This window comes from Diaphorina citri, unplaced genomic scaffold (genome assembly GCF_000475195.1).
Source record: "Diaphorina citri unplaced genomic scaffold, Diaci psyllid genome assembly version 1.1 scaffold4312, whole genome shotgun sequence".
NCBI lineage: Eukaryota > Metazoa > Arthropoda > Insecta > Hemiptera > Psyllidae > Diaphorina > Diaphorina citri.
The window spans coordinates 1-8,147 of NW_007381711.1; the positions used below are offsets into that span (position 1 = coordinate 1).

The window sequence follows — 8,147 nt, forward strand, 5'->3', positions numbered from 1 at the left end:
AAGCGCACTGTTGTATTGTGTACACAACATGATGGAGTAGTTCAATATGAATCCCATACAACAGGATAGGATGAATTGTATCTGGAACCACATGTCCCACAGGTATTCATACTCGAGTACTTTGGCATAATCGTCGCTAAGGTAAATGAATATCACAGTCACCGGTAACATAAACACACTTGAGTAGAACATCAGTCCATACTTCCCCATGTCTTTCTTGGGATCCAACTTCTTCTTCGTATACACGCCGTTCACTGCGGTCAGGAAATTATTCAACAGAACAAACACATAACCTTGGAAGTTATACCCAAGGTCATTCAACGCCGCGATCACAGCGCCCCCTATCATCATTCCTACAGTTATCTTAACGCTACGATTAGGCACGATGTGAAGCACATAGTACTCGGCTATCATCGTCATTAAGATCGAGAATCTTCGGAGCATGGTGAACATGGGTAGTGAGAGCTCCTTGGTACCACCCAGACCAAACACCATATTGCCTAAGTAAATAAACGGAAGGGGCATCAACTCGAAGAATATATTGCGGTGGTAGTTGGGAAACTGAATGAATCTCAATTTCTTGCCTACGTATAGAACGACCACGGTGGTAAGGAGTTGGCCAAGCGCCACGATCTTGAAACTAGGAAACACATAACTCGTGAGGACAGACTTGTTAAGTATAGAACGACCACGGTGGTAAGGAGTTGGCCAAGCGCCACGATCTTGAAACTAGGAAACACGTAACTCGTGAGGACAGACTTGTTAACAATCGTTATAAACAACGAACACAATGCATAAAACAGAGCCGTGCTTATCTTGGCGATCGTGGTGTCATAGTTGACCAGACTGACCGCCTCCTTGGTGTGTGAACTTGGCGTGTCTTTGTGACTTGTGTGGTTTTTGTGGAGGATATCACTGTTTGTTGTATCTTCCTCATCGTCAGTTGTGTTAATGAGGAGAGGTTCACTCTGTTCCTGGGTGAGATGTTTGGAACTTGATGCTATCATGACTGAATGTGGTTTCTTCATTTATTTTTATTTCAAGTAACAAATATGATATTCACGTAGAACTGCGATGAAGTTTGTTAACTTGGGAAACGGAATTCTTTGATGATAAAAGGACTACGGTCACTTTGTCAACGGAAACTCCGACTCGAAGTTTTTGGGTTCAAAAGCTCCAAATACACATTCTTGTTTAGACTTCATGATTTGTCACACTGGAATAGAAAAATAATATGACTTCGATAGAAAACGGATATGATTTCAATATCTTGGAGATAATTTTTAAGCAGGAGAGCTCTTTAAAAAAAAACCTGCCAAATGATTTGGAGAAAACTTGAGAATGAACTATGTAGGTTAGGATTGCACTAAAGGTCTCCTGTTTATCAGGCCAGCATTTTGACCACGAAAAGATCGAAGGAGATTCTTTCTAACGTATTTGAGAGAGAAAAGTTAAGTAGGTAGGTACGTACTTTTGTTATTTAAAAATGAGAAATTCTGGGGAAAAGATGCAAGTAGGTACCTATACAAAATGAGAAAATTTGGAATAAAATAAACAAAACGAAAAAGACTAGACGGGATACTCACGAAATTTCACTCCAAGACCTCAACACGACAACATTTCGGCTCCAGATATACCAGCTATCAGAATCAGTGACACAGTCTGCATAGGTCTCAGGAGTCAAGGTTCTTGGTTCGACTCCGAACAGGGAGCGGTGAGATGACAGCATTCTGTAGGTCAAAACAAAACATCGAAATCATGGGATAATGTGTAAGACATAGGATTTATAGTAACTTATCAATACTTCATGAAATGTAAACATGTAAACAAATTACACTGTTGAATACAGGGTGCACAAGAATGAAACGTAGAAATTAAAAAAAAAAAAAACAGGTAAGAGCTGGGACCATGTAGGTAACTTGAGTAGAACATTTTACCTTGTATAATATCACTGAGGACCACATGTAGATCCACAGGCTTTTCATTCATTAAAACAAATGTCAGCAAAATGAAAAGAAGGGAAAAAATAAGTAGGTACTACCTAATAAATTAATAATTTAATGGAACTTAAAAAAAGAAGAGGTTTGATAGAGCATACTGAAAATGGCTAAGGCCCTTGTCATCCCAAAAACAAAAACTTGCAAAATTATAAGTTTTTCTTTTTTTCAAGTGGCCTTAACAAACAGGTAAGAGCTGGGACCATGTAGGTAACTTGAGTAGAACATTTTACCTTGTATAATATCACTGAGGACCACATGTAGATCCACAGGTAATGATTGAGTCTCAAGACAATATCTCCGGAAACTGATGTAGGCCTGGTGTTGAAGATAGCCTGAAATAAACATGGGAAAATATTGTTTATTTACATATGTTACTGCTTCATGTGTTTTATGGATTCTGTTTTCAGGCACCTACTTACCATGGAACAGAATCATATTATTTACATTCATTACTGCTTCAGTGCTTCACATGTTATGGATTCTTTTTTCAGGCACCTACTTACCATTGAACAGAAACCAGAAAATGTTTGGATTTTGGTAGTTCACAAAGCCTTCCCTTCATATTCCTTTGTTTTGAGATGACTCTGAAAAGAAAGCAGTCTACTATTCCACAAAGGATTTCTCATTTCCAAACTTGAGAAGTTCTTGTAAATAAAACCCATATTTTACTTGCTAGCCTAACATAATACCATCCACAATGCAAGACAATTTCTAAAGAACACTTACTATCCAATCCATGATCCATAGCGGCTATTTTGATTTCCTGCCGCTGATAGAACTTGTTGAGTATCTTGACCATCTCGCTCTTATCAATAGATCCACCGGTCAACTCTTGGCCTACATTAGCATCTGTAGGGTCTGTATTTGGTTTCACATGTACAGGTACGAATAAATTCGTGGTATTTGACTTTTTATTTCGTACAAGAACTTTACTACTTGTTCTGGTTAGTAGTTTATGCTTACAGAAATGTTTGTACATAGAATAGGAAACATTCTGATGTAGTCTATAAGTGGACAGCGCTATTCGGTTAAGTTTGAGCATTATTCCAACATAAAAATACACTTGAAAAGCCGGAAAATAGGGAAAAAGACGGAGTTTCTAGGGAAAAATCGTAAAAATCCTCACCGCTCGAATAAGTCTCATGCAAGTTCACTTTTTGAAAATTTCGCGGGGCGGAAAATGTTGATATTTTTTTACAGGTTGGCCACTTCAAAAAAAAAGCTAGGTACGTTTTAAAAATCTTGTAAACGGATCTTGCACTTCGTTTAGCTAAATTCCTTATGGCTGTTGGCTGAATTCCTTTCTGTTTTTGGTAATTTGGTTCCAATTTCGATAATTTCACTACATTGCGTTGGGGATTGGTCGGTTTTCTTCTGATTGGGAAAAATTATCCTAGGTAGGTATGTAGCAAAATTGAAAAAGGTCCTAAAAAGGCGCTCCGAGTGTTATTTTATTTTATACCCCTGTAAAATTTAATAATAATTCTCTACTGTTAAAGTTGTGGATGGAACTAAAATTTTATGACTCCCATAGAGATTCGAACCCACAATCTCCTGAGTGCTTACCCAATACCCAGTGACCACTCAGCGCCTAAGGTGTAAACACCTGTACTGGGCACCTTGTCCAAAATATTCTACAGAGATAATTTGTTCATGAAAGATGAGTATATTTCGTGACCTAGTGATGCAACTACACATGGTCACACACCACACAGACATGTACCTACCTATTCCACACTAAATAATAGGAATAGGTATCCTTACAGTGAGTATACAACCACAAAGTTCTTAATAAGTGAGTAGGTTCCTACTCACTTATTAATTAGCTAGGTACCTAGGTTTTTTTTAGAGGCAACTAGGTATAAATGCTGAGGTCTTATCGTCCCGAAATCGAAGAGGGAAGGAAGACAGGATATTAGAAAGCCAGCCAGTCCGGAACGAACCTTACTAGCTAAATCCTCTTTAGAGATAAGCCAAGTGTTTAGGACAATGTCCGCAACGGGCGAGAATCGAACCAGCGATCTAGCACTTACAAGACAGGCGCCCTACCTTCCGCTGACAAGACTGGCTGTGCCTAGATAGGTAGGTATCAATGTATTTTGTTTCATTGGGTAGGTACACTAGCTACACCATGATTCTTGTAAACCTCTAGAAGTCTAGATAATTATAACATACCAACACATGAAGACGGTTGTTAAAAAATTAAGTTGTGAGGTCATCAACGTCCTTGAATGACCTCATGTATACAGGGTTAACTAGGTTCAAACTTCAAAACCTGTCTTGTGATGTAGGAGACAGGAGCTATGTAAGAGTAATCAAAATATCTCTGAAAGTGTTTTTAACTTGAGAACATTTTTTTTTTTTTTTTTTTCATAAAAAATGCAAGTTAGGTAGTGAATCACAGAATATCTAGGGATTATGTACTCTATCTAGGTACAGTAGAACGTCGATTATTTCAACTAATTGGGACCAAGGGTAGTTGAAATAATCAAAATTCCATATAAAACAATAAAAAAAGGGACAAAATTTAGATAAAAAAAGAACAAAAATGATTAATACCCTATTTTGAACTAATTTTGGGGTTGAAATAATAGAGAGTTGAAATAGTGATGGAGGTTGAAATAATCAAGGTTCTACTGTACCTACCTATCCATGACAGTATCTTCTCCTATCATGTTAATGGCAACTTAAAAAATAATAATTAAAAAAAATCTGTAATAGTGTAAAAAAAGAAACAAGTAAATACCTAGGTACTGTGGTATTTTGAGAAAAATGTTTACATTCAACAAGTGTATCATTTCCCAGCTGTTTAAAGTAAACCAATAACTCTTGCATCACCTGAGATGACTCACAGCATTCCTCATGTTTACTCAAAGCATAAGTAAGCCTAACCTTCTATTTTACTAGCAAGACACATACATTCTATCTATCACTCTCTATACAATATTCTATTTGCAGTTCTTGCACTCTGTTACAGTTCAACGATCCAAGTATTGTGCCAATGTTGCAACTAGTTGCATACATCAGTGCACTTTTCTTTCTTGGTTCATCATGATTAAATGATTATTAGGTTGTGACAATGGATTTTTGTCATAAAATAAAACCATCTCTGAAGATTTATTTATTTTTCTTTCTTGAAAAGGAGAACCAAAAAGTAAAAAGTCATTAATATTTTACCACTGCTGTTGCTGCTGAAACCCTCAAAAAGATTATTTTTATTTCTTTCTTCCTGTTGTCCTTTTTAGCATATTACTTGGTCCCTCAACAGTTTAGTGGGAGACCTTTTGGTGGGAAAAAGCTGCCAAAAAGCTTTTTTTTTTAATGCCAAAAACTGTAAGTAGGTAAATATTGTGTGTTGTAGGTATCAAGTAGTCATGAGGATATAATTGAGTAAATTTACTTTGCTGAGCATGCTATTTGGGCAATGGGCACCCAATGCCAAAAACTGTAAGTAGGTAAGTATTGTGTGTTGTAGGTATCAAGTAGTCATGAGGATATAATTGAGTAAATTTACTTTGCTGAGCATGCTATTTGGGCAATGGGCACCCAAGACCCAGACATTTAAGTTATAAAAGTATGTCTCACCTTTCACTTAGATTTTAGCTAGATGTGGCTGAAATCTATTTCACTTGGGCTGAGTGCACCCAAAAATAAACAGCAGATTTTGTAGACTCCATCAGTCACCCATTAGGAACTGGTGTGTTCAATAGATAGGTATGCACCAGTCCTAAGGGCTGATTTGTGTGTGTTTTTTTTTTTTTTTTTTTTTTTCAATAGTGAATACCTTTCCATTGTAAAAATGAAATTTTTGTGTGTGTTTTTTTTTTTTTTTTTCTTCTTCTTCTTCTTCTTCTTCTTCTTCTTCAATAGTGAATACCTATCCATTGTAACAATGAAATCTCACAAGGAATTTATTGGGTAAAAAAGAAGAAGTAAAAAATGGGAAGACAGATAACTAAAATCACTGGATAACTGCAGTTTCTCCCCTCCCCTTAATCTGAAGAGGTTTGATGAAAGGGAACTGTAACTACTGACATTTTGCCATCCCAAAGTTGAAGAGAAGAAGGACAGGATAGAAGAAAGTTAGCCATTCCAAGAACTAATCTCCGACTCAGGCAGGAATCAAACCTGCAAACTAGTGCTTACAAAATAGGTGTTTTTTTTTTTTTCTTTTTAGTTATGGGTGTGTTTTTTTACTATGTTTTTAGTTATGGCTTTTAAATCTCCATTCAGCTACCCGCATATTCTCACGTTCACCTCATTCAACCTGAGAGTGACTGGGAAAAGCTAGCAGCATGCAAATGGTTACCCCCCATCCATACATCCACCATGTGCAGTGTTGCTTCACCTCAATGTACCATTCAAAACTGTCATATTCAATTCTTTTGAATCAACTTACATGTCAAGCATTGTAGAGGGTCCCCTCTGTTAGCCATTTTCAACTATCGCTCAATTCACTGATTAGATAGGATGTGGTTCCAATGGTTTGGAAAAATAATAGAAAACACTTGAATATACAAACTAACAGGTAATTGTACTCTTATCACCAACAAAATTATTTCCAACAATTAAACACACAAGAGTCAAGCTAGAGTAAAATGACTACACAAATAAATGCTCTGTATGATAATCAAGCACTTTTCGTGTACGAAATGTCATCAACTTGTCCCACTACAGGATACTGAGCAGATAGGGTTTATCCTTATCAGTTTATCTTATCAGCTAGCCGACTTATCACAAAATTTTCCAGTTTCCACAAATCACAAAAAAATGGGTTTTCCAAAAGTAAATAAAACAGTGCGTTTGTAAACTCTCCGGGTCTCCGGTTCACCCGTAGCAGGAGCAGCGTTGAGTTTAGCAGGAGCAACGTTGAGTTTTCAAACGCATTAGGACTCGTTTACACGATCGCCGCACAAAAAAGGAGGGGAAGTAGGAAAAAATGGCAGTAAAAAAAAAGTTCGGGCAAAAAATTGCTTTTCGAAAGATGTTTTGATTTTGAATTTTGATTTTTTTGAAAATTTGAAATTTTGAATCACTTTCTGGATTCTGGGGATAGTTATCAGAATATCAGATTTAACTCTTGTTTTAAGTGGGTTTTCCTAATTTAGATTGGAGATCTTACTACAAGATAAGCAACCCAGGTATCAGACTTTCCTGAGTTTCAGAAGACAAAAGCATCCTCAACTTTCAAACGACAGATTATGATGTCCTCGGTAAGAAACTACCTAGTACCTACCTACTCACCCAAGACAACTTATTTCTAGAAAGTTTTGGTTATTTCTAATACTTATTTATTGTTTGGGTTATGTGATTCAGTGAAATGTAGAAATCACTGAAAGTTTTACATAATTAACTCACACAAAACACTTGAACATACTTCTCTAGGAGAGTCAATCTGTCAAAGTAGCAACATAATATTGGTATAGGTAAAAGAACAATGTCTTCACTTGACTAGTAACTTTGGAAACTGTAAGTAATTTTAGGCTCCTGTAGGTTTTTTAATTTTATGATTGTTTATCTCTTGTAAAAATAAAATTACAGTTTCCAAAGTTACTAGTCAAGTGAAGACGTTCTTTTACCTATACCAACACTTGAACATGTTCAAAAATGGAGGGAACTCAAGCATAAACTGAAAGAATAAAGTGTTACTCACTTAATTGCTTAGCCAGCCTAGTTAGCTTAGTTGGTAGTGCGTCTGCCTTGTAAGTGCTAGGTCACAGGTTCAATTCCCGCTCAGGGCGGATTTCCTGATGGGATAATGTTCGTTCTCGGAACGGCTGGCTTTCTCCTATCCTGTCTTCCTTCTCTCTTTGATTTCGGGATGATAAGACCATAGCAGTTACAGTTCCCTCTGTCAAACCTCTTAAAAAAAAAAAAAAAAAAAAATCACTCACTTAATTAATTTGAATTGTTTCTTCTCTCAGTATGGTGTCCACAACACACCCCTCATCCCTACCTAGCTCTGACCCCAGGGAGAGGAGAGAAAAAAATCATTAAAAAAATGTTTTTGCACTGTTTTTATTTCAAGCAATGATAAGAGTGCTATATTGATCCTGTGGTCTGTGTTGTAGTATGCCTCGTCATAAGATGGTGAAAAAAAAATCATAATTAAAATACTAATACTTCTGTTCTATGTCATGGGAAGAC

At 36.6% G+C, this 8,147-nt stretch overlaps 1 protein-coding gene across 1 annotated transcript in view; it reads left to right on the forward strand.

Moving 5' to 3' along the window:
* Window positions 1-7,035: 7,035 nt before the first annotated feature.
* LOC103520953 (inhibitor of growth protein 5) overlaps window positions 7,036-8,147 on the forward strand; it is a gene marked incomplete at its 3' end in the record, with an annotated part of 13,296 nt that continues 12,184 nt past the window's right edge. The window contains 1 exon segment of the mRNA XM_008486051.2: window positions 7,036-7,213.